General features: G+C 43.1%; 1 long non-coding RNA gene across 1 annotated transcript; it reads right to left on the reverse strand.

Moving 5' to 3' along the window:
* Nucleotides 1-1,435: 1,435 nt before the first annotated feature.
* On the reverse strand, nt 1,436-8,856 carry LOC138064225 (uncharacterized). The gene is made up of 3 exons (XR_011137503.1): nt 8,722-8,856; nt 3,596-3,822; nt 1,436-3,063 (listed from the first exon to the last, which is right to left on the reverse strand). It is a non-coding gene; the product is annotated as an uncharacterized lncRNA (long non-coding RNA).
* Nucleotides 8,857-27,222: the final 18,366 nt, after the last annotated feature.

The following is a 27,222-nucleotide window of genomic DNA, read 5'->3' on the forward strand; positions in this document are numbered from 1 at the left end:
TTCAGTATTGCATGATGTTCAGCCTCGATTGTTATCTCCTTTTTGTTAGGATGCGCCAGTCAGAAGGCGGCATTTGGTGTTTACTGCCTGGTCTCTCAGGAACCCCTTCTCCCTTCGGGCACTGACTCATTTCCTCTGACAGCTTACCTCATCCTGTGTTCTGCCCTGCCAGCCTGTGTTTTGTTCTTCCCCTTCGTGCGAGTTAAACACGTTATAAAGGCAAGAGAGGGTAGGATTTTATCTGAAACCTTGGCCTCTTTTTTTACCTCAGCACACAGCTAGCTTGGCTTGTAGACCGCTCAGGGCAGCTCTGTACGAAGCTAAGTAAAGAAAAAAAAATCCACTTATCTTCATACAAGGCCATTAGATGTTATTGCTGCGCAAATATGCAGGCAGGCAGCGATGCTAATAACGCAAAAAATAAAGTAGTCTCAAATTTCAGTCACTTGTAAGTTCAGTATAAAATTACAAGCTCAGGGAGGAGCTTGCCAGCCCAAGGGAAAAAACCGGTTTCCCTAGGTTGCAGTGCCACCTGCTGGGATCCTTGCGACGACCTGCAGCCTTTGCAGACGGAGCTTGGGCTGCGCGTTTTGCTACTCCACGTGCGCAACACCCTTCACTTGCATAGGTAGAGCACAGCAGAAACTGGGCTGTAATAGTCTACAAAACAGGCTCGTCTTGCTTTGCCTAGGAAACCGCTCCTTTCCGGAGCTGAAAGAAAGTTGTAATTATCCTCCCCCCTTCCCTTTTGGGATTCCTTTCCACCTGTCGCTCCGATATATCTCTTATCTCATTATAATTTCTCTTGATTTTAGGACAAAAGGCAATGAAACCTGAACGGAAAGAATCTTAAAATTATGCAATTTCATTTAGCATGGCTAAACTCTGGGATGTGGCTTTCGCTCACTGTAGGGGAAAATATGGATTTTGAGGGTTTTTGGTTTTTTTTTTTCGGTTCTTCATCTATTTTTGTAGCCCAGCAGTGATGTGCAAATGAGCTTCGGTGTTTCTGTGAACTGTTATTAGATATTAACGTATTCAGTCAGATGTGCTCATGAATATTGTGGCTGGAAATTAGAGGGCTGCTCTCAGTTTGGGCCCAGGGCATGGCACAGCAATATTGTATTGATAGTACAGTATTGCTGCAGAAACTAAAGCCAGATTTAAAAGTCAATATTCAGACTAACTTCAGGATATGTGGAGAGAAGTACATTTGGAAACTACCTGTCCTACCGATTTGTAGCCCTTACAGCCCAGAAATAACAAATTGTGCTGCTGACTGTATCAAATGCATCCTATTTTTTCACAGACTTCAGTTCAATATTAATTGATAAAGCATAGCAACATAGCAGTGGGGCTCACTATTACAAATGAAAGGGCCAGAGATACGGTCAGAGGTGAGACTGAAGTGTAAGCCTCTGTATTGTGCTTTGGCATGTGTGTACTAAAAAAAAAAAAAATCTTTTTACAAAAGTCACATGTGCATTTCTGTAATTTTGTGCTGGCTTGGAGAATTAAAACATTGCAATCGCAAAATTGGGCACTGTGTACCTCAGTTTTTAAGGAATTGTCCAGATAAATCAGTCAAACTTGCAGGATGCCTTGAAGGTAAGCAAACTGAATAAACTCTGGCCAAAAGCAGAGGAGTAGTTTCCAAGGCTGAAAATTCCTTAGAGAGGATGCTTTCTGCTAACATATTTATCTACAGGGCTTTAACTTCAGTACCGATTGCAATTAAAATCTGATACATAGTGAGAGGCAGTTCTCCCAGTACACATGAGAGGACATCAGAAAACAGCTGAAATTCCAGCAATGCAGAGCCCATTTTATTTTTTTAATGCATTTAGTCCTAATTATAAACAGGAGCAGCACTGGCAGGAGAGAGATTAAGTCATGTTGGCAGAGTCTGTTGGTTCATCCCGTATTTTCTCTTGAAATGCTGAAATGTACGCCATCCACTGAGCTCGTGGGCTTTGTCTGCTTTCTTCTATTTCCTTTTGTTTTTTCTTTTTTATGTTTTTGGAGGCAGGGTAAATAGCTAAGGCTTAATCTATGACCAAGAGATGCCGAGCGTTTCAGGGAGCAGGCAGGGCTCTGGCAGCCTCTGGGCAGGCCCCAGGGACCCTCGCTGGTGCTCCTGGTGCCACGAAGACCTGGTGAGCTGGTGAGGACGGGCACCTTCCCTTCCTGCCGGGGGTTCACCAGGGACCAGCCTGTCTGAAGGACTGAGACAAGGGCCCTCCAAAGACAATGTAATTAAAAAAAATGTTCGGTTCTTTCTCTCTTTGTATAACGGTCCCACAGGTGTCTCATTAATGTCCCTATTTCCTTCACAATGACAGCTCAGATGACAGCCCCCGCTCGGGGCCGGCAGGCTAACCCGGCCAGTGCCACCACTTCATGCGCCCTAAGCGGCGGGGTTTCACTTATATATTGACATCCAGCCACAGCGCGTGCAGCTTGTAACCTGTAGAACTGGCATTCTTGCACTACAAATGTGTGTTTTGCACCGCTTGCCATCCTTCCGTCTAATGAGGCAGCTCATTTGTCACCTGCCCATTCTGTACTCAGCATTAATTAATTTCCAGTAAAATGAAAATTAAATATACGTTGCAAAAAATCTTGAGCGTGAAAGAAATCTGTGCAGATTTTAATTTGACACATCATAAAGTTTTTCAGGCAATGCCAGGAAGACAGCATCTAATTAATCTAACATGCAAATACAAGCCCGCTTGCAATTCATGCTATCAAATATGAATAAGACAGTGACAAAGCTGAGGTTTATTCCTGGGTGACGTGAAGTGATCTATCTCAGTCCTCATGCAGTATTCTGAGAGGCACTGGCTCTGTGGAAGAAAGCCTTTGAGAAACGGTTTTGGAGAGAAATCTTCGCTTTTACAGACGAGGCTATTTAAAGACTGCACATCTGCTAGAAGCAGCAGGACATATTGGTTCTCTCAATCATGAAGGACCAATAACGGGGCAAGAAAATATGCGTATAGTAGGGATCTTTGCTTGCAGACTGAAGCGACACGGATGTTCTAATAGAACCACAGATAACTCCTGGTTAGGAAAAAAAGTCAGGAAAAGGAAAAATGGATTTAAAAGCCACTACTAAGGATTTTCCCCAAAGTACCTGACGCTGGTCTGAATGGGAAGGATCGGGTCCCAGATTGCATTTTCGTTCTTCAAGGGAAAACATTTCCTGAAATTTTGCCTCTTTTTTTATTGGTAACTGATGGATGTTCATTTTGAAACCTTTCCCTCAAACACTGTTGTCTCCACACTGCTGTATCTGACAGTCTGACAGGAAAATATGTGCAATCTTGTTATCTGTGTATTTCTCTAATTTCTGTCCCTTGCCTGTAGCACAGTGACAGCGCACTCCCATTTCTGTACTGTGTCCGTGGGCATTAAATCCCTGCCAGGAGCTCGTGGTTCATTAGAGCTGCTAACGAACAGGGGAGGCGCTCCAGGTTCAACCCTCTGGCGGGAAGAGCTCGGATGTGAGAGATCGGGGTGCCAAGGGGGAGGATGGAGGCAGTAGGAGGAAGTGTAGCCCACAGTGCCCAGTAGCAAAATATTATGTGCTTACCATCAAACCAGATACCCAGAGTGATTTTATTGACTTTCACGCGGGACTGGAAGAGTGGGATTTGAGGAAGGTGGCTCTATCGATTTCCATCGGCCGTTCGTTTGCACTGACAGTGTTGTACGTGCAGTGACGTCCCAGTTGCACAGATACAGAATTTGACAGTTCTGCACTGAAAGACTCGATGTGAATCTCCTCTGCAGGTGATGGTTTTCATGGCATTCACAATACTTAAAAATACAATAACAAAAACACTAAAAATAAAACATGAAAATTTCAAACGTCCATCGCTGAAGAGTTAGCACCATAAAAGGCTAACCATAAAAGGTTAGCACCAAAAAACAAATATCAGAAAGGAGCAGTCTCTTCAGTGCCTTTCTGGGAGAGATATGGGAGCTATTTTTCCCTATTTGTAGTATAAAATCTGTAGTATTTGCTGTGAGAAAAACTCTGTTTTCTCTTTGCCAGTATACTCTTTCTTTCTCTGTTTTAACTGAATTTCAGGAGGCAAGGAATTAATGTGGAGGAATGGGAAAACGAACTCTTTTGGTACGCATTATCATTCTTCCTTCATCTGCGTGCAGAAATGCAAAGTCGACGACAGGCAGCAGCTGGGAGCCCTGGAGCGTGCTGTGACTTCTGAGGAGGTTACAGCTGCTCCCGCGCTCGCCGGTCCCGCGCGAGGTGTCACCGGCGCTTAAGCTGGCAGGAAAAGCAAGTTGCCGCGTGTCAGCCCAGCACGAGGTCATCTTTTCGTCTGCCATGAGTGAGCCACCTTGTCGCTATGGCAACTGGCCACCAGGAGCGGGCAGGACCTGGACCAGCCTCCCGGCCGCTGCTCCCTCGCCGCCGCCGTCGCTGCCGGGGTGAATCACAGCATCACCTCGCGGGCCGGCGACCGCTGGGCCCCTGCAGCTGGGCCCCGGGCTGGCTCGGTAAGTCAGGCCAGACGCTCGTCTGAATTCGAGCCCAGCAAGGGGCCATTCTCCTCCAGAGGCCATTATCGAAATCTGGGGTTCGATACTATCCTACACAGCCTTTTCCCACCGTACGTGTTCTGCCACAAAAAACCTCCCACTGAAGTATGTACTCTGGAGCGAACAACAGATTTAATCCTGCTCCAGCAGAAAGTTTAAAGGGATGGAGTGAAAGAACCTGGGGTTTTGTTCCTGGGCTTTCTGCAACTGTTTGCTATTATCACTATCATTTGTTATACCCTGTGCTAGTCTATTTGTCCTTTAATATTCTCATTCCCAGAATAGCCTTGCTTAATAATAAAGCGCTACTTAAGATTTCCAATAGGTTTTTCTTTTCGTTAATATAGACAGCTAAACCCACTTCCTTTTGTTACTTTAGATCGTACCGAGCATCTGAAGGCCTGAGGACAGTAGCAATTAAGAGAAAAGCATATTCACAGGCTCTCTCTTGATCGGCATAGCACCTTCTTAGCTTCGCATGGGAGCTTCCTGAGGAGGCCTGAGATGAAAGGCAAAAATCACGGGACCAGGCTGATTTGTGGGAGCTCAGGAGCAGCCCGCTGAAGAGGCCCAGCTCTCTCCAGCTCTCGCACGCACTTTCTTCCAGTTTCACTCTTGCGACGTGGAAGAGTCACCGTATCCAGGAGCTGCCGCCTGAGCTGTCTCTCCTGCAGCAGCCGCTGCCATTGCCCTGGTGGCCGTTTCAGCTGTGCTCAGCGGGGTAGCGCTGTGCATGTAGAGCAACAGTTTCCAAAAGCCAGCAGGGAGCCTACACGAGAGCCCCAGTTCTGCACTGTCTCTAATCTGCAATATTGATATTTCCACGTGCTTAAGTAATCCTCCACCTGGGTTTCATACCGAACATTATTTCTTCTGATATAATAATATCCCTGAAAAAAGGTAAATCTCCGAATTCACATCTCCTTTATCACAGTGGGGACAGGAAGGGGAGACCGGACTGGCTCTCTTGCAAAACAGAGAGCGATCCACAGGATGATGCTACGTTACTGTGAAGAGAGGCGTGCTGCGGTGGCTGTATACTCAGCAGTTGCCACGTATAGCAGAAGAGGTTTGTGTCTCCTGCCATGACTCTGTATCTTGTGAAGGTGGATAAACAAACTACAATATATCTGTAGTTGTGATCACTGGAGCCATGTGGCAGGGTAAAAAAAAAAAATTGTGACTGTATCATATGACCGTGCCAGGAAATTAAGCCTAGCTTCTACTTAGTGTATGATAACTTGATTTTCACAATCATCATCAAGCTCCACCCTTGTCATACTTTGTCGGTAATTACCTTTATCCTCTTAGACTTTCTACGGCATTGCTTCTCTAAAGCGACCATTAAAAGAAATACCTGTCTGCTCACTGTTATGCAATAGCAAAGGGAAGGAAATCACAACTACTTATCCAGTGCAAATACAGGGATCCAATTTCAAAGACCAGAATTCAAAAATGAATTCAAATGAAAATTGGCATTCTTCCTCGAAGAAGTTTGGTCTCAGTGAGTACAAACTCTACGACATTAGCAGAATGCTGTCTCTTGAAACGTCATTATGTAATCAACATTGGTCCTTAATGCAAAAATTGAATTAGCTCCTAAACCAAAACCTACCAAGATGTTTGTTTTGCGAATAGCTCAAAATAATTGAAATGAGATCATTCTTCAAGCATGTCTTCCTGGTGGATGAAGAAGAGAGCAGCTGCAGTGATGGAAAGCCATATAGACTGTCGACACGAGGGATAACACGCAGTTGCGTCACACAGATTGCCCCTCCTGATGACTGTGACCGTGGCTGTCACCACAATGCTCCTCAACCCACTTGTAAATGCACTGACGTGGTATTTGCATGTAGTGATGAAACTGATTCTTTCCTTCTCAGTATTTTACGGTTGCTCTGGAAGCGCAAATGTCATTTCTAGTGAGATACCTGGAAGCCAGTGGAGGCACAGCAGCAATATTGTTTCATGGCTTCAGGCCAGCACTTTCAGCACATGCACTTTCTCTCAAACTGTAATAGTATCTAATCTTTCATACATGCTGCAGACTTTTATTACAACTATTTGGATGCCCTGAGGACAAGGAAGGGTTGGTAGACATATGTAAGGATGTTAGTGCTCTTTCCCGGTGTTTTCATATCCTCCCGGAGAGGAGAACAAATGAACAAAAGAAAGCTAGCTGACTTAAGCTGACTCAAGAAGTATGCTCTGATCAGAGATTGGTGGGATGTGCTTTCTCACAGGTATTGTTGCTCTGATAACTTAGAGGAACTGGTAGGCGAGTGCCTTTTTGTCATTTTGTTTACTTTGTGCATTTGCTTCATGTCTGCACAACACCGTTTCTTTCCTAAAGCAGTCGGTTTCCCATGTTAACACTAACCTTCTGCACAGCTGTGACAAAAAGCAATGACAAAATTTCAGAAACACAGAGTAAACCAAGTTGCTCCACGATCCTGCGAATGAAAGAAGCTTTCTTCTCTACAGATTTATGCCTTGAAGTTGATTCTTTTGTACTGACTTGTAATAAGGCTGCAGCAGAAACTCCCACCTTGTTAGGGCCCAAGAACCTGTCTGTTGAAGATACCAGCGCAGACATTCAGGCTTCAGCCACAACTCACGCCTTTTTAGACATCGAAAAATCCACTTCGGAGAGAAACTAAGGAGAGAGCTGTCCGGTGCCTAACGAAGCACAAACTCCGGAAGAAGTTTTCCTCTCAACCAATGACAGTTATAACAACAGCGAATAACTATCAGTTTTGGCTAGTATGGACAGCCCATATGGCTTTCTGTCACTGGATCTGTTCTCTTTCTTGCGTACTAAGAATAAAAGCTCAAAATAGAGTTTCAAAAGATTTGAAGCCTTAACTCTTCAGGAAACCAGGCTGAAAACACTGTCCAGGACTTGCTTGAGACAGAATAATAGCCAGTAAAATGAATACATTTAGCAAAAAATGGTGTCTTGGACAAGATCCAGCTGCTTTCCAGGGTTCCTTTGGGTATTGGCTGTCTTGAGTAAGTTTTAGCTGAGGTTTAAACTGGTATTTTCATCATGCGTGAACTCTGAGCATCTTTAAAAATAACTGATCACAGAAGGCGGCTTCTGTGACTGAAAGGCATTGCTGTTACATCCAGAGATTTAGCAGTCTCCACAACTCTGAGAGCGCAGAAGGTATATGTCACCCTGCAGGGGCCCTGCTACTTCAAATAAATAGGAAGCATCCTTGCTTAAAAAAAAGCCTTAAAGCAGCAGCTTCCTGATGATGAAGCACAGCTCCTTAGCGCTCAGAGGAGCACAAACTCGATCTTTGTCCTGGAGCAACAGCTGAATTATGTTCACTGATTTCTACTACTTGCAGAAATATGGAAGTCTTTCCGATAGAAAATGGACATCACGATGATGAAACTTCTCTCGTACAAGCTTGCTTTTTGAGACATTTTGTTCGAATCATGATGAGAAATTTGGCATCAGTTTTCAACTTGTCTTCCCTTGAGAAGCAGAGGCTTTCCTACGTGATGTGCCATTTACATTGGCTGTATCTTTATTGCCTGTATCTTTCTTGGCTGCATCTTTATTCTGTAACAGCTTTGCATTGTTAACCATTGCAGGTTTTGTTGTGAAGTTTTGTTGCTGTGGTTGCTATTTCATAAAGGGAGGAATCATCATTTTTATCCTGTGGAGGCAACACAACTGGAGAGTACTGGAATTTCACCATTACGTCTGTGAGTGATGTATGTTTTGTGGCTATAGGAACAGTAGCGCAGAATAAACTGTATCCTGAAATTCTGCCCTCACAGCACCCTACTGTTAAAGGTACCTTTATCTCTTTCATCCCTAAAGATTTTATTAAACTATTACAGCTAATCCTGTGTTACATTTCCCTCACACCTTCTCCTCCACTTTTAAAATCTCCTATTAGACATGGCTATTTTGAGCAGCTGATATCAAACTATAAAAAATTTTCTTAAACTTGCCCTGGAACTTCCCAAATGCTCCAGACTGCTGGTGGAAATATACCTGTAACTATTAGTATTTTTTATAGAAGATGCTATCTTGGAAGATTTAAGCTACTAACCGCCCCCCCCCCCACTATCATGTCGTTGGAAAGATCATCAATTTGTTAAGTGAGAGCAAGAATAATCTGTTCTACTCACCACTCTTTTTAATCAGTGGGTGCCTTCATGGCTTGTTAGCAGAGCACTTACTGCCACTCTGTGAGCTGTCAACCTGCCACGGTGGTTTCTTTCCTAACCCTCCCACCAGCCACCATATGAGTATGAGCGTTTTTAATCAGATTGGCCAACTGTCCTGAAGGCTGCGTGATGAACTTCTCTGTTTTATGCAAGTCAAAGAACACAATAGTTTCATAATGATTGCGACAGCCTTGAGTTCAGACAGCACGATGAGCAAACAGCTTCTGTATTAAAAAAGGGCAGCTGTATTTGCTTCCCTGCCATTATATTGCCAGCCAAATGTCTGAAAATAAATCAGACAGATAAAGGAATTTCACCAGCCAGCACTGACTGTTTATAATGCCAGTATAGCCACAGTCTCCCTCAAACACTAAAGGCCAAATTCATCTTGATATCAGAGACACAGTGCTACTGAATTTCGGGGGGTGCCGCTTACACCGTGGAGGGGGTTAGAGGAGCCTGGTGTACAGTCATACGGGTTCAGATCCTGCCGTCTTTTGTGTTGGTGTGAGCACGAGCACAGCGCAGTCTCGCTGGCGGTGGTTGTAGCCAGCCCTGGTCAAAGTATGACACTCAGTTTCTCTGTCTTGAGGATGACTTGCACCAAGCCGGCTTTGCTTCTTGCTGAACCTGGCTGTGAGAGGAAGCCCTGAAGTCAAGGAAAGGTTTGCTTTTGAACTCCAGGAGGTAGGGTTTTAACACTGTATTTCAGGCCACTGACACGGTCCTTCCAGTGCTGCCGCCGGGCTCTGCTGCTGTTCTGTTAACGTGCCTTTTGCCCCAATTTTGTTTCAGATTTGTTCCTCTCTGTGCAGAAAATGTTTCTGCCCTGTAATCCTATTTCATAATCCCTTCCATGCCTATTTAATTTGTATCATCTTGAAACTCCCAGGGTCTTCTGCAAAATGGCAATCAGATGCCTGCCTGCTTGCGCAACCCTATTCTCTGCTCTGTCAAGCTGCAAACGTCTAAAATACACCTGTGTCCTTTTCTACCTTTTCCAGGTACTGTTCAGACAGAGTTACACAGTCTTACAGAGTACCGAGCCTCAGTAAAACTACACTTACGCTACGAAAAGGATGTGCTGGATTAGCTTAATGCTGGATTAAAAACCTTAAGAGAAACTCTCTCTCTCAAATCCATGGCACATCTCCCATTGTCTTGAGAAGTTCCCCGATTTCATTCCCTAACTTTTGCTTTATCTCTCCCAACAGGAATGAGAACTACTTTTCCTGTAATATTTTCTTTGCCTGTCTCTGAGGCGTGGTACAATTTTTAGTGTCTTATAAAAATGCTTACAGAAAATTAGTTGAAGAAAGTTTTTTTATTTTTTTTTAACGTAGGATGATTTATATTCTCTGCTCTCGGTATGTGACAGTATAACTGGAACATTTTTGGAAGGTAGAAGTGACTGAACCGTTTTACAGTCACTGATTTTTCTGATTTTGCGACTCAGTAGCAAACAAAAGATCAGAGCCTTCTTTCCTCTTCCCGACTCTCTCTGGCCGGGCAGTAGCAGGGGTCAGCTCAGGACGTCCCGCCTGGGAGCCCGCTGGCTCTGTCCGCTCGCTGCAGCCGGGGCACTTTCTGTGTGAGCCTTCGGGGCAAGGAGGCAGCAAACCCAGCTCCCAGCTGCTCCTCGGAGGGTCAGTCAGCTCGCAACTGCTGCGGCAGGATTCCTGGCTCAAAACAAGACAGGGATAGGGAGAAATTATGGCAGAAGAGTAACAATTACTGTGGCCAGTGAGATTTTTTTTTTTTTTGGACTCATTTTCTCTTCTGGCACCATGCAGTGCTGTGGCAGGGTCCAGTTCTAACACGGGAAGCACGCGGTGTACTACACAAAGACTCAGGTAACGTGGCAGCGTTATCTTCACAGCCCTCTAGCAGATCGGGTGAATGCTGTCAGGGAATATTTGACAGGAGTGTGGACCACATGTTTATTTCATAGTAGCATAATTCAGCAGAACAAGAGAAGATGTAGTGCTCAGTTTGAAGGAGTCTGTAGGAGGTGGCGGGGAGACCGTGTCTCTATTTTTTTTTTTTAATCTGAGAAATAGGTGGCAATAAATGATTCAGCAAAAGAAAAAATCTAGAGAGGGGTATTCCTCACAATTCCCCTTAGGGCTGACTTTTGAGATATGCAGTACATTCTGCTGGGACCTGGATGGAAGCTTGCTATCTAAGTGCATGAAAATGTATCAAGAGCCCAAGCAAAAGTATTAATTGTCCAAACAGTTTCTTCACACAAAAATAAATGCAAGAGCAGTCAATAAAATGATATGCTACCGAACAGATCTCATTAAGTTATTGCATAAATCAGAAGAGTTAATTCAATTTGAAGATATACATGGCACTACCCCTGGGCATCACTGCAAATAAAGTGTCCGTGCACAATGTAAGAAGCCCCATGCTTGATCTTCACTTGCAGCGCAGGATCCTTTCTTGCTATAGCATAGGGAAGTCTCTGCAAGGTGTGGAGCAAACACGAGGAGCATGGCGGGGACATCTGACTGGCAAAGGGCGCATCCGAAGGCAGTTAATGAGAGCCCAGCATTCATAAACACAAGTGATTATTTGTTAAACTCTAGTAACCGTCATCGGGAGCACCCTCTCTGATGGGTGAATATTCATAATATGCTTACTGTCTATTCAATATAAAAGCTTTGTACACAGTAGGAGGGAAGCTACTTGGTGTGCAGGCAGTGCACCTTCACCAGCGTTTGAGGGAGCCACCTAGGAAGAAAAGAGCAAGTGCTGCGAGTTGCTGGCCTGAGGGCTCTCCTGCATCAAAGCCCGAGACAGCCTTGTTACACCGATGAATGAGAGTGGAGGCTCTCATATTGTCTGTTTCAAGCCAAAACCTGAAAATCTGAAGTTAATTTGTCTTTTCTAGCCTATTTGTGACAATTCAGTGGAAGAGAACCGCTTTGTGAAAGTATCCTGGCACCATTTCTGAAGAAGTTTGCTCTTGGGAGGGAAACGACAGCACCATCTAGGTCATAAATCACACGTGGTCTTTGCAAACTGCCCACCTGCCCTCTGCTGCTTTGTCATTCTGCTTTGGCATCTGATTATTATCTTTGCTATTCCTTTTGTGCCAGCGCTATATACTGTGCAAACTATCCAGGATGTTTGCCATAAGGACAGATGTCCACTGGTAAAACGATAAGAATATCTGAACACTTTCTGTAGGCTTTCTTATTTATTCAGTTCATTTAGTGGTGGTCTTATAAATCCATTTGCACAGGCACAGCTGCAGCAGTACTTGCCATACTTATACACAGAATTGTTACAGCACGAAGAAACAGAAATAGTGGGGAAATCTCTTGGTCTACCATCTGCATAATAGAAATGATTTCTGTAGAGTACAAGACTGTTCAGGCTTTATGGCTCCCCACTTTCCTGTCGTTGTCCTGATTGCTGAAGTTGCTAACCTTGTTCTAATTAGTATCTGCTGCAGTGCTGGCTTGTGTGAAGTGTGACCCTGGGCAAAGTTGGAAGGATAAGCATATCAATCAGAAAAAAGAGATGTGGAAGCACATCAGTCATTCAATCCCCTTGACATGGGGCCGGTAACGTACAGATGAGCTCATGCAAAAGACACATCCATTACCTTGGCAAAATCCTAGGTTGCCAGTGTGAGGCATAATTCCCTGTTTGCAGAGATAATGTCAATGATTGGAATAATCATCAGCCTGATCCAGCTGGAAAAGTAAACGCTCCGCTTGCACGGCTAGAGTCATGTTTGCTTAGCAGTAGCACCTGCGACACGCCGGAGGATGAGCTCACTCGCATGAAATATTTCTGTTCCCACTTCCATTGTCCTTTGCAACAGAAGCTCTCACCTTTGTTTTTACTATAAATCCTCTGTAGGAGAGAGATCATCCGCAGTTCTGACTCAGACCATTAAGAGCATATTGAGAAATAACTTAGGTTTCCCAGAAGGCTAATTTACGTCAGCAAGCAAAAAGATAATCACAGTCATAAATCTTTGTCCACGTCCGTATCTCCTGATTGCTTTAAAAATATCAGGACAATACTTTCTATACCTTAACCAAACGCAGTAATTTGACTTGTTTTTCCTGGTATCTGCAGTACATGAGAGTTATACGGTTTTATAGCAGTCTCATTTCCAGGATGCTGGAATTAAGCGTAGTCTGTAAATTATGTATGACTTTTTAACATTCATGAAGCCCATCATTTTGCTTTATTGATCAGTTCTTTCCCATAATTGGCAACAGCCCACGAGGAAATGAACGCTTTACATCAGGCAAATGGGAATTTTATTGATGTAATGTTGGGGAAAAAAACAGACAGCTTTAGCAAGCTAAAACAGTCCCGTCCTTCACATTTGTCTGAGAGCAGTATCAGTGTCGTCTTGCTTGCATTTTACATGGGTTCTTCAGGGAAGTTAAAGAAGATGCTCTATGTAATATTTATAGGGAAGCTAAGATATCTACCTAACCCTCCATTGCCATTAATATTAATGAATGTAGTCATATACCTCCCTTGCCTTATATTAATTTTAATGAAAGTGAACACACGTGTACGTAAGGATTTTTCATGGTGCCTTTTTTCTTAGAACTGCCAGCCAAACTTTTTGGCTTTCACTACCCCGCCTTTAAATTGCGCACATATGAAGTAGGCAGTCCTGGCCAGCTGCGACATCAGGCTCTTCTGCTGACCCTCTGCAGCTGAAGCAGAACACTTCCTTCCACTTCAGCATAAATAAAACTAGCATGAATAATCTGGTTAATAAAGGCACTGTACTACAAAGCAGTTTTTACCCTAGTGTCAATCATAAGAAAAACAAGATCTAAGACACATCAGCAGGAACAAAACTCAACAGCTGGAGAGGAGCCACTGCCATACACCTGGCATCTTACTTTGGACTTATTTTCAAATTATGGGAGAAGAGAAACCCATGCATGCTTATTCAGGACAAATCCAGCCCTTAATGAAATAAAAACTACTTCTTATAAAAATACTTACTGGTTGGATATAATGGCTCCAGACTTGTGCTTGCTCTTACCAAATGAGGGTGGCCAACTTTCCTGGCTGGGCTGTGCAGTAGGACACTTGCAGGTGGCCCCGTGAGGCTGGACGGCAACGGGGACTGCAGGTGCCAGCGCGGCAGGCAGCTGGCTGGGGCTCTTTGGGGACGCGGCGCCCGGCTAAGTGCAGGGCTCTGCGAGCGCTCGCCCCGCGGCACGCAGCCACTGCGCTCGCGCTGAGCCCTAACCCCGGCGGCGCAGCCTTGCGCTGGCTGCGGAGCACAGCCCCTGGACGGGGAACACACCACTCGTTTCACGGGTTGCCCCCAGCTGAAGATAGTTTTTTGGTTGGTTACCCCAGTATCAGGGTGAGATGCTGCAGGAAAAGAAACTGGCAAATTCATAGAATAGAAAGAACTCCTTAAAAACTCATATATCACACTGTACTTTAACTCATCACTGATCATTTTGGCCACTTTTGAAGGCAAATAATCACCAGGGACCATAGTTTCTTCATTCATCTTAAGAAAATGGCCAAAAATTACTGAATCTCTGATAATGAGACCCAACAACCAACTAACTCTATTGTATACCCAGATCAGATCCCTAGGAAAGGTCACGATAACAAAACAGATCCCCTTGTTGCTTCTGTCTTGTCATGACTGAATCTGCATATTTGTGAGAATATAGACCCATAGTCTGAAGATATAGTTAAAAAAATTCTAATTCTCCACATTCACCTTCTAAATTTTGTAACTGCGCAATTGTCTTAAATGTGGAATTGTGGCTTCATCGCATTCTGTTTCTGGAAAACGTCTGAATGTATTGCATATTTTGTTGAAAATGAGTAGGGAAGCAGAGCTGATTCTGTATCAGCTATTGGATATCCACAATGACATCAATTCTCTCATTTGATTTCATCTTCATACAGGAACTTTATGGTCGTTGAGTGTTACTGAATTTCTGTCCATCATAAAAATGAAGACACTTAGATCTTTTCTAATAAAATTTTGCAGCAAAATTAAATTAATCTACAAAGAAAAATGAATACCTGAGTAGTTTGAAATTTGGTCCTGATTTGCTCCCTTACTATAGGAACATTCACGTTCTTCACAGCAGTACTGCTCCAAAACATGGTATCAATTTAAAATGCGCATATAATTAAAATACTCCTTGTTTATGCATAACGTGTCTTTCACACTTCATTTTTCTCCAGGGTGGACAATACAAGAACTAGAAGGACCTCCTTTTTTTTTTTTCCTAAACTGTTTCAAAATAGTTGAAAAAAGCTTAATTGTCCTTTGGGAGGATTTTGAACGCTCTCACTTATGCCTCATATAAAGTAGAAGTCTCAATAGTCCCTTTCCATTGGAGGAATGGAAAAGCCATTCCCCCAAATAGTCCCAAAAGGAAAGCACAAGGTACATCTAGAAGCCATGGCAGCAGGGAGAGCTGATGTTGCATATCAGAAGGATGAACCGTTTCTCCAAAGACCCTGGAAACCCATAAGATAACAGATTATCTGGAATCCTAGCAATGAAGTAAAACGGAAAACGGGACTACGGTCTTTGATGGGGGCAAAAAAATTATTGTATCTTTGCAAATAAAGCATATGAGAATGCGAATGCTTATGTCTTAATCCGGAAGTAAAAATGGGACAAAAAGAGAACAAAACAAAAATCAGTTTTTGAATTTTGAAGTTTGCAGGTAGTTAGTAATAGCCTCATTTGGAAATCTGTCACCAAGCTATGCATGTGTGCATCCCAGATGTGAAATCTTTGTCAGTCATCTCTTTGTAAAACAACACCCACCAGTGGGCTTTTTTAGGAGTCAAATCAAATGTAAGTTTGGATTCCAGGAGAAAATGATTCTTTGTCACACATCACAGCAGAATGCACCTCTTGATCTTTGAACTGGGAGCAGCTCTAACTTACTGGAAAGCCAGGGAATACAATGACCATTTAACTGAACTACTGACTATCCTCACGAATATACGGAATTAAATCAATTTATGCTTTAAGAACGCCCCTTTGTCAGTAGGACTACATGACTTTATATAACTACAGCACCAAGGTGTCTTTACTAAGCTGCATACATTTTCCAATTTATTTGGTCATTTATAGTAACTTTTGACTCTGCAGAATTCTTCATAAATATTTAATTCAAATTATTCTGCAGACAAAAGCACCAGGAAAGAGTCAGATCAGAAAGTGAGTCACTGTTTCTTAATCAGAGACGAGTGACTAGGCAGCTCTTGGACTGCAGTGGGAGAAGGTTATTGATGCTGATTAAACCAGCTGTGGACAAGTCCCACGCAGGCTTGTGGGCCACATCCTGGCGCAAGTGGGCGGTTAGCCGCACTAAGGAGCGTGCGTTAGCTGAGGAGCTGGGACCTCTCTGTTACTGTTCTGGAGCCAGAGAAATCTCATAAACTGCAACATTACAGTCTCGTTCTTCGCCTGCATGGCTTTGTGATTTGTAAAGCTTTTTTTCTCCACAACAACCACCAAATCCCCTAGTACTGGCATCAAAAAGAGAGAGGTGACATGTGACTTCTTGCTAGGGTATCGTTTTTATTAGATAAACCCACATGGATCAGAGCACCATGAGTCCAGCATGGTGTAACAGTTGAGGTATGACCCTGCCCGGCAAGTTGAGGTAGCTACCAAGTACCGCAATGCCTCACTTCTAGGCACTTGGTTCCCCAAGTGCAATCCGCAGACTTAAACTGGGTTCCTAATCCCGGCTGCGTACACAGTGCGGTTGTGTCAACTCAGGCAACAAAAATATTTTTCATTTAAAAAAATCTGGAGGCATTAGGAAAATTGTTTCTTATGCCATCAGCTAGAGTACCTGTGAGCAAACAAGCACCACTACCCTGAAGGAAAATTGTATATCCTAAACCAGTATAAATCACTGTAGCAGTAAAATAATGGTAAAATTAGTAGGAGTAAACAGTGAGAGTAATTTATTTCAACTTTCAGAAGCTTTTACAGTGGTGTTATGGATGGAAATAAGAAATAAAAAGTGATCATGCGTTAAAATAATTGATTGTTCATTAAACACTTAGTGTGCAGTACAGCAGTTCCTGTGTTCCTCCGGTATAATTTAATTGACTTCTGTTCATGCTAATGTTTTTCTGGAAATTGTTTTCATTGGTTTGGTGGCCTATAGTTAATTTATCATATGTCGTTAATTGCAGAAAGGTTTTAAATAATAACAGGCATTAGGCTGACCTCTTGATCTTGCCTGGTTAAGTGAAAGCAGATACGCTAACAGCTGCAGAGGTCCTTTAAGAAAAACTGATGAAATGATGCTTTTTCTGAAATGCTGCTTTTCAACTACAGATCTTTTAAAATCTGGTCCTCCACAACCCCGTTCACAGTTTGGAGGAAAGCAGCTTACCTGGTGGTGCGCATAGATGTAAGTAGCCTGTTTTTACCCTTTTCTTTCTCTGTTAATCCACGCCCACAAATTGATGTGTGTGTCCTGCAGGGGAAAAAGCCGGCTTAGCTACAGCTGGCACTAACCTGCAGTGACGATGCATCAACTCCTCCATGAGCACAGGCTAACGTAACTCCATTTCGCACACAGCACCCCGAGAAGTGAGCATGCCTGGTGTGTTCGTGGTAGCCTGGATGGCTGCAGCGTTTCTGCAGCAGCTGGTGTTTCCTCAGGACACCGAGCGTTGCGTCCCCCTGGACTGCGTTGCTGTGCTCCCGCTGCAAGGTGACCAAGGCCTGCACGAGGGCTCCCGGCACTGATGGGAACGACGTCTATAGTTACGGGTGACAACCTCATTGCCCACAGCCGTTCACCAGGGCCCGCTACAGAGACGACCACATTGTCCTTGAAACAGTTTTGGAAACACTGTAGTTAATAATAATCATTTTAAATTATTTAGTCTTAAAATATTGGACTGCAAATAGTAGCCACGGAGGAATTGCTTCAGAAGATCAGCCCGCACTGTGGTGGCACTGAGCCGCACCTGGGTGATGTCCCCTGTTGCCGCCCGGAGCTGACACGTGGGTCAGGGAGGGATGGAGCATCCTAGAAACTGGGCCACCATCATAAGGGTCCTGGGCAATGCTCTGCGAAGGTGCTGGGGCATTTGTAAGCCGCCAACAAAACAGATCGGTTATGTCCAACTCAAAGGCTGCAAAGTCTTTAAGAGGCTCAAGAGTCCCTCTTGCAAAACAGAATTCAGCTGTTCTACTTGCGTTAATCTAAATCTGACTGTTTCAGCGGAGAATTGCACCTCCCGTAGAGAGACGTATTTCAAATTTCTTGAAAAGCTACAGCTTGCATTTATTCCAAAACCAAGGTATAATCTTCCAATAAATTATAAATCACGAATACGTTCAATAGGTCTTGTGAATCTTGCTTAAGGCAGCTTTAAGCTGGTTTTAGCTTTATTTCCATAGTTCATAAAAATTTCCACTGTGTAACAGAATAGAAGAGTTAACTGAAAAAACGGTCATGCAAAGGAGAGCTGAAAAATGACTAGTTATCATTTTGTCAGTCTCATTGACCTGTCCTCATTGAACGATGCTTACTTTTTCTGCATATGTAAATTTTCTCTACTTTGCATACTCTTTTGTAGCGTACTCTGCCTTCCTGCAGAAGTTTGAGAGACTGCCCTGGAAATAAATGAAACTATGGTCAAAGGTAGGTTACATTACATTAACTTGCATTAACTTTTATTAAGTTACAGTAATTTACGGAAAGCAACATATATTTCTATTTTGGGATAAGCCACATTGTGCGCTGTAACGCTACCCTGGAAGCTACTGCTGCTTGGTGACAGTTGTGGTTACAAATTGCTTTCTCAGGTGCTTCAAGACTGCAGGACGCTATCAATCGTCAGGGAAAGCGCCAAAGTCAAGATGCAAAGTTGCTTCCCATTTTAATTTTAAATGAAAAATATCTTCAGCGTGTGTGATTGTACACAAAACAAGTCTCCACGATTTCACATATAAAATCCTTTCCTTCCCAGTCCTGTTTCTCTTTTGTTTCTGCCTACCACCATTTCTCCTATCTCTGAACCGAGGGGTGGCCACGTTTGAAACCAAACACTGGGTATCCCTCCTGTGAGGTGCCCGGCATGCCTTCTGACACGGCGCAAATACTAAACAACGGTATCAGATGGCTGCAACAGGCAGTTTGGTTGCAGTAAGTCTTAACCAGCACAGAAGGTCTCCCTGCGTGCTGCTTTTTAACAACACGCTAGTTTGAAATGAGTCTGCTGTTCCCGGCCGCTAAAGGGCCGACTCTGTCATTCCTGCAGGAGTGCCGCTAATAAAATCAGTTGGGCCTCCCTCTGACGGTCGCGCCGTGTGAAAGGCAGCTCGTACTGTACGGCGGAGCGGGCGGCAGGGCTCTGACCGCGCTCCAGTAGGCGTAAGAGCCTCACCAGACACTTCCAGCCACGCTGTAGTTTTGCACTTCCGCGGCGCTTTCCACCTGAAAATCCTCAAGTGCTTTAAGAAAGAAGCCTCCTATTTTAGGTTTCCAGCGTGAGGTGAAATCACTTACAGGCTTTTTCATAGCCCCACTATCGTGCCACTAGAGAGGTATCAGCCAACAGGGTAAAATGGGGGCATATTCAGCCTTAAAATCTTCAAGATCCTTTCCAAAACATACCTAGAAATGTAATCCTACGGTTTATACGTGCAACTTATATTAACGATCCTGTCCTTAAGACTTAGGCCGGCGTGTCTGCAGGCTACCGTAACAACTCACACAGTCCGAAAGGAGACATGCAAACCCTTCAACGTAAATTAATCCTGCACTTGTTCTATGTTGACTAAAACTTAGTTCGACACTGTAATTTCACCTAGATTTGCTACCAACTGCTCCGTAACCTTGATGAAACAGCCGGAAAAAAAAAAAATCAAAAGAACTTCATCCCATTTTGGATGCACTCTAAATTGAAATGTTGCCTTTTTTTAGTGAGACAGTGGGGAGAAACCTGAGGGGCAAAAAAAAGCACAATTACTTGAGCTGTTTTTTCAGCTATTGTGGTGGCAGCTTTGAGGGGCAGATCCGAACAGATCCTTCTGGACGGAGGGCTGTGCTACATACAGGACCAGGTAGGCAAAACCTTTGAATTCAATTTATAAAAATCTTATTCGATGCTTTTAAGTAAAGGGCAAAGGCCAAGAAGTGAGGCAGATTTTGATAGGTGACTTTGCCTCCAAGTGGGCTGCAGACTGCAAGAAAAAGCATTTCCGAAACAGCCTGGACTTTTCTGGCAAGAGAAGGCAGGAAGACACCCTCCTCGTCCCCCCAAGCCTGTCTGTGGCCTTGCTTCTTTTCAGGACATTAAAATTGTTTTCATTAGCTCTCAGTAAAGAATGCTGTTTTTCTCTGTCTTACACACATGCGAATTTTCAGAGCTCTGCAGATCCTAAGCAAGAAGGTATGATATACACTCAAGATACTCTTCCCTATGTCATGCTAAAGGGGAAAAAAAAAGACCTTATAAATAGCTGCAAGCAGAAGAGAAGGCTCTGGTGTTCAGTGCTGGTTTTATGATGCCAAGGTGAAGTCGGTATGAGTCACTCCTATAACTTACACGGGCATGACACAGACTTTTGACGTTTAATATTTTCTTTTACGCTTGCTAAAAGTTATAATTCCTCTTGAAAGCTTGGATTCACTTTCTTTTCCTACCATTTAGTCCCTTAATATTTGGCATTTTGCCATTTTTTCAATGTGCATAGTCCATCTGGATACTTTTCTGGCCCTTATTGCTGCAGTGGATGAGTGCTTATAGAATTTATAGATTTTATTCAATCAGTAGCTCATGTTGTACTTGGCAATTAGAGACGCAGGGAGTCACTGTGCCAGGCTCACAGTCACACAGACGTTATACAGCAGGAGCAGGAACAGAATCAGAGTAGGTGTATATTGCATTTCAGCTCTGGGATCAAGTCTGCGCTTGAGCTCAGCTTGCTTTTTTATCCAGACTGTTTGGAAAGAATTGCGATATTTAAGAGAACTCAAACACAAGATGAAGGAGAGAAGCTGGGCTCATTTTAGCCATAAAGCAGACCCATCCAGTCCCTATTGCTTGCTAAATTTCATAAGCATAATGCTGTGTGTTAAAAATAGCACTGTCTGATTTTATTATAATGGCCAGTTCAAACAAACCACAGCACAAATAGGAAAAATATTTTTCATTGTTCTTTTTTTTCCCCATCACATCATCTTTGTTTTTAGGCAAGCCCATATAAAAAAGGGTATTTTCTAGGGTATTTTTTCTTTCTTTCTGTGAGTGTGCGTGTACACCTGCATACATCCACCACCAGCACACATATATCTTTATGGTGGTACGTAAGTTCTCTCTTGTGGATATTTGATGAATAACATTTGGCAGACAAGTCTTCATACAAGAAGACTGATATGATGTGTAGGGAGCTAAAATGCGAGGTCCTCTTACAGCAATGTTCCTGTACTGCACTGAACTACAGGTATCCTAAATAGGACGACAGGATCAGGTAGGGTGCAGAAGCAGACCAGAAAGCACAGGATTTTTGCCCTTTCTCCAGCCTGTGTAAACAGAGCCTAGATCTTTTGAATGCTGAATGATCTCTGCACCAATTTGTTCCTGGTGGTGCAAAGCCAAGTAATACTTTCTCCATTTTCATCACTAAAAGTTCACAGCACCATTTGCTCTGAACTCTGTTTTTATAGTCCTGAGAATACTTGGGCTACTACCGAAAGCTAGACAGAAAAGATAGTTAAAACCAGTGTGGCTAATAATACAAAATCACTGGAAACAAAAACTTCTAGATAGGTAGCCTGAACTGACAGCGAGTACGACGGGTTTTGGTGGAGCTCTGTGTGATTGTACAAACGTGCCTGTGTAGGTTGTATGCTTAGCACTATGAGCCGGATTCTCATTTCCCCTGAGACCCTTATGTCCCTTTAAAAATGCATTTACTCCACTTCTAAGTGTATCTTTATTGGAGAGGGGATTAGTGTTAAAGAGATGAAGGCTGTAGCTTTTTGAGCCCAGAATTGCTTTCCTGTTACCTTCTTGAGAGCAGAAAAGGGCCCTGGCCCAGCCAGATCACCTAGTGGCAATTACCTTTCACAAAGAAGTAGCAGAAAGAGGCAACTGAAGAGGAGAGTAATTTTGTCCTGCCTATGGACATACAGAGTATTTCCCTAACCTTGTCAGCTCTGAAGACTAATTAACCTAATAGGAAAATATCACCGATCATGAGACAGCACTTGGTTACCAACAAACCACATGTGTAGCTCATCCTTGGGCTGCAAATTGCTTTGAAATAATTGCTTGCTTTTCACTTTTTAAATGATTTGAGAAATGGCAAGGAGCATCTTCACTGAGAGAAACACATGCTGTGCACCTACTGATGAAGCTTGATTTCCGTCTACTTAGAAGTGCTGCTTCAAGCTGTGCTCTTTCTAATATTAGACATGTACTGGAAAGGCAGATCTAGACGAGGCAGCCGTTCCTTTGGGACTGCTGGGGATGGGTAGCCTTCGGTCCGCGGCATCATTTAGCAACAAGGAGCCTCTGAAGAACCCTGGGGCAAAACAAGAGCTGAAGCTTTTACAGTGCAAGCAATAATTAAATTAATAAATGATGATGAAGGAGCAAATATCTCAGGTGGATCCCAGTGGACAGAATCTGCAACACGGAGAGTCTGTGGGACGGTCTGGCGCATCAGTTCAATTTTCTGTGCCATGTCCATGAATGATGGGTAGAAATATATAGTTCTTCTAAAATACTCTGAGAATCACAAGGCATTATTACTTAAGGGCTTTTTTCTCACCTAGAACATTCACAGTAATATTGCATTTGAATAACATTGCCCATTTAAAAAGACAGGAAAAAGCCTCTTTTTCTCATTGGGTATTAAATTATTCTTTTAAAAATGCTTCTTTCCTTGCAATAGGGTACCAGAGTGCTGTGTGCATCAAGGATACTATTGACATATTCAGTGGGATATTTTTAGCATAGTGGAAAAAAAAAAATCTTGAGAAAGGTCAGTTCTTTCACTGTGCTAATTAAATTGCTTTGGAAGGAGATTATATCACGATGGTGACCAGCAAGCTAACCAGAAATCATACACCAGCCTGCAGTAGGCAGCTTTTGTAAAAGTGTTGGTATACGAATGGCTGGCAGGGAGATACACAAATATGCTAATAGATTGCCAGTGAGTCATTTGATAGAATATTTGTTTCTTTGATGTTTTCATTTTGCAAAGCAGGGCAAACAGAGGGATCTCTTGAAAGGAGATCATTTTCATCCGCTTTTAATTACATTTCTTATTAACTAACTGTAGCATTGTATATGTGTTTTTAGTAGCAGCCTGTTATTATTAAATGGAAGCATACATGGGAGCATCAGCTGGTTAATCGTGGCCATCAGTAAGGCTGTATTTCTTGAAAGTATGTTTCCAATATAGCTTTTGAAAAAATGAAGATGCTCTGAATAAATGATGAGACAGTAATTTTTCCCCTCAGGTGTGACTGGACTGAAAGTATAACAAACTCGGACAGTATTTGTATCCAGGTCACAACAGTCTACCTAAAATACAGGTGATTTCGTATCACAGCTTTCTCAGGCTTATTCAGTAATAGTAGATCCAACTTTCAAGCTGCTCATGACTGAACTTGTGGTCCTCCCTTTGCCAATCGTTTTGCTTTCTCCAGCATCTCATTTTGCTTGAATGGCCAGGAACATTTTTCGGTTTTCCCTTTTAATCTTTCCTTCTATAGGGGGGTCTTAAGCGTAGCTGGCTAAACCTCGGGAAATGTTTGCAGTCCAAGGAACAAAGCAAACAACCTAATTCAGAACTGCCACAAGGTGGGGTTAGGCCGTTTAGGATTTGAGCAGTCTGCAGAATGAGTAATGGTCATGTCCGTCTTTCTTCTCTGAAATCCTCCACACTTCCATAACATATATCTGCTCTTCCTGAAATTATCTGTAAGTCTGTTTAAAAAGCAGGACTCTGTTCAGCTGCCTTCTTACTCTTATGCTCACCAATGATTATATTACAGCATTCATCCTTCAGTCCTATTGTCTATATTACTTGGCCACAGATGTCAGCAGAAGTCTCTGCTTCTGATTATGGACATACAAGCAACTAATTTTTCCAGAAGCTTTTGCTGATCTCCTACAGAGCACCTAGTTAGTTTAGCAAAGATGTCTGTGGCTAAAAGCAGATTTTGTCAGTGAGCAGTTAATGGCATGAGGACCGTTAATCTATTAACTAGGTGACTGTTACTTCCAGACGACCGTGAACACATCTTACTGTTTCCATATGCAGACAGTACAATTTGGCTAGGATGTGCCTGTTTGGTGAGAGTATTTATCCTCTTGCATGAAACTGTCAATGTCTTTCAAGATACAGATTTTAATAAATATCTGCACAAAGCAATTCACTAATTCTAAATTAAATTATTGCTTTAAATACAGCAATTAAGAAGGTGAAATGGGGGAAGGGTAGTTAGCATACCAGATTTAAGTATCATGTACTTAACAAGAAATCCAGGGGGGGTATGATGGATTCAAGACCAAACGATTCTGTAGAAAAAGATCAACAGTGTCAACACCAGGTGCCAGATTTAGGGACCTATCAAGGGGATTCACGAGTTGGGATCACAAAGGGATTGACTGGAATTTCCGTGGAAGGGTTAGTATGATTTAGGGTCCAAATTACTTATGAAATATTTGAAAATACTACCTTTAAATTCAAACTAATCACCAAAATGTGCTGTTAATTTTCGGTGGTGCTGAAAGCCTATCTTCCCCCTCTTTGACACAAACATACATGAGGCTTCTGATAGAAATCTCCCAGGATGATTTTTCAGCCCTGCGAATCAGGGAGCATGGCTCCCTGAATCACACGTCCGTGCTGTCTGTCAGCTCTAAGCATCTTCCCCTTGATTTTCTAAACTGGATGTGCAGAATCTCAGCTCCACATTTCTCAGGCTTGTTGACAGCAGCAATAATTACATGGTGAAAAGCAAACTAACAAGCTGCATCTACTCAATATTAAGGATTAATGATCTGCGTTTTAGTCTTTGCTTCCCTATAGAGTAGTAAATTCACCAAAATTATGCTTCAATAAATGCAAAAAGTGTGAAAGAGCGATTGTAGAACCTACATATATAAATAAGATTCTGCTGCTTCTCCCATTATCTGAGACCAAGTCATAGTATAAATGCTGTGTAGCTTCACCTGCCTGAGGCGAAGATAAGATGCTCACTTAACCATTTCTCTGATGCAAACCTTCCTCTGCTCTCCCCAGGGCTATTTATCCCCACCCCTGTGCTGTCTTCATCAGGTCTTTCTTATCATTGTCCTTATGTTTTTCATACCCGCGAAATGGTACTTCTTGTACGCTTCCCTCACAAAAAGGGCTGGCAACCCAGTGCTTTCCTTTCAGCTCCCCACAGTTGTGCTACTCTCTGCACTGCAAATGCGCTTGTGTCTCAAGTACTCGGACTGCTTGTCTCCGCTTGGACCTGACTTCTGCGTCCTAAAACACTGGGGCTCACTGCCATTCCATCTACGTGGGCTTTTGGGCTCATTGGCATACATTTGTCACAAGCACGCTGGAAGATGTGACTGCAGGTTCCTCCAGGGTTCCTGGGGCAGGTTGGCCGGGTGACAGAAGGTGACAAGCTCAGAGGCACACGTGGGCAGGGACTTGACTGGCCAGTCCACTTTAATCCAGCTCAGTTAATCTTTACATCCAAGTTTTCAGCCATCTCCAAAGCTACATACAGGTGCAACGGTAAAGAAGGGAAAACGCTATTTATTGGTGCTCTCTCTCCCATCACACCTCGGGTACGTGGAATATTGATCAGTATGAACAAAGAGCTACCATCCTCTTTGAGCTTCTCATAAACCCATCTCTGGCTTTTACATTGCACCTCCAGCTAGGTGATGCGTGCATAGATGCCACTCACCTCTTTCCGTCAATATTTTTCTTCTCGTCCAGTTCATCCTTATGATGAACCCCAGTGGAAAGCAGATCAGCCCTGCATTTAGTTTGATTCCAATTTGAAGAGACTTGCCATTTCAAAGCCAGCCAGAAACTTCGTTTCAGGTCACTTGTGTAGGACGTTTACCAGACATAGCAAATCCTCTGGCACTCTGTAGTTCCTTAGCGTGACTGTGAGCTCATAAAACACTTAAAAACAGACTACGAACTCTAACCATGAATGCAACTGAACTTCTCAAGCAGGATTTTGCTGGCTGTTTTCTTGAAAGCTACCTGAAAATGCTGTTCTTTCCTACCTACCTTTAGCAACTATTGTGTGGACTTTTTAATTTGAATTATTCTGAACCTAAGCATACTGACAGAGCGTATGTAAAAGCACCAAGCAGGCACAGATTTACTTGTACTAGTAGTTGGTGAAATGGTATACACACTCACGCTTCACACAGTGTAGTTGCGGCCATGGGGCTACACAGTCTCCTTATAACCTCTCCCAGGCAGATTGGAGCTAAATGGCTGAGACATATTAAAGCAGGAAAAGGGTGGGAGAAAGGAAATAGTGATATTTCTGAAATGCAGATGGATTTGGGTTGCCTGGGTCATGTAGGCAGGACATGCTAGAGCTAGCAAAGGAGTCCAGATTTCTGAGCCCAATCTAGAGTCTTAATGGCAAGGGCGGTCCTCCTCTCATGGAGGACCTGTTTTCAGACTCACTCCCCAGGCTAAGATATATATATTCTGAAACGATGCTGAAGATTTCTTATTATGTAGTTTCTGTGGCTGTTTGTGTGAGTAAATCCTACAGTCAGGCAATGCATGAATAGTTTGCCACATATAATTTACTCAATGTATTCAGATGCTGCATCCTGAATGCTAAGCATCGTGCTCTCGTCAATGGAAACGGCTGATTTGGAATAATTTTGCTTGGCAGTTGGGGTTATATGCAAATCTTGCACTTTCGTGTACAATTCAAGTAAATGGCCCTGTTTTAACAAGAAATCATCTAGCCAGACTTGCAATGAGGCAGCTGGCCTGGCTAGTCAGATTCCAAAGGGAACGTCAGGAGGGAGAGAAAAGGCAGCTCCGGAGCAAAATGAATGTGCAATTTCTTGCCTAAAGGCTTGAAGAAATGTACTGTATATGTCCTGTCCCACTACCCCTTGGAGCTAGAACATTCAAGCTATTTTCAGCTACTGAAAGACAGCTCCCAATCTCTAACAATTTTATCAAATTCTGTTAACCATTGTCAGTAGCGCTCCCATTAACGTAAAAAATGCCCAGTGCTCCTTTCATTTGCACTACCATAAAAGCAAATCTGCAGAATGAGTGGAGATTTAGAGGTAAAAAGACTGTGAGAATCAAGTCAATACGCTTTTAATAAGAGGTTTGACCTTCATTTTATCTTACTCTCTTTCTGATTTCCTGGAGTTACATCACCTCATTGTACACCTAACCTTGACTCAGCCTCCCTCCAAGGG

The sequence above is a fragment of the Struthio camelus genome, chromosome W (assembly GCF_040807025.1).
Source record: "Struthio camelus isolate bStrCam1 chromosome W, bStrCam1.hap1, whole genome shotgun sequence".
In the NCBI taxonomy this organism is placed as follows: domain Eukaryota; kingdom Metazoa; phylum Chordata; class Aves; order Struthioniformes; family Struthionidae; genus Struthio; species Struthio camelus.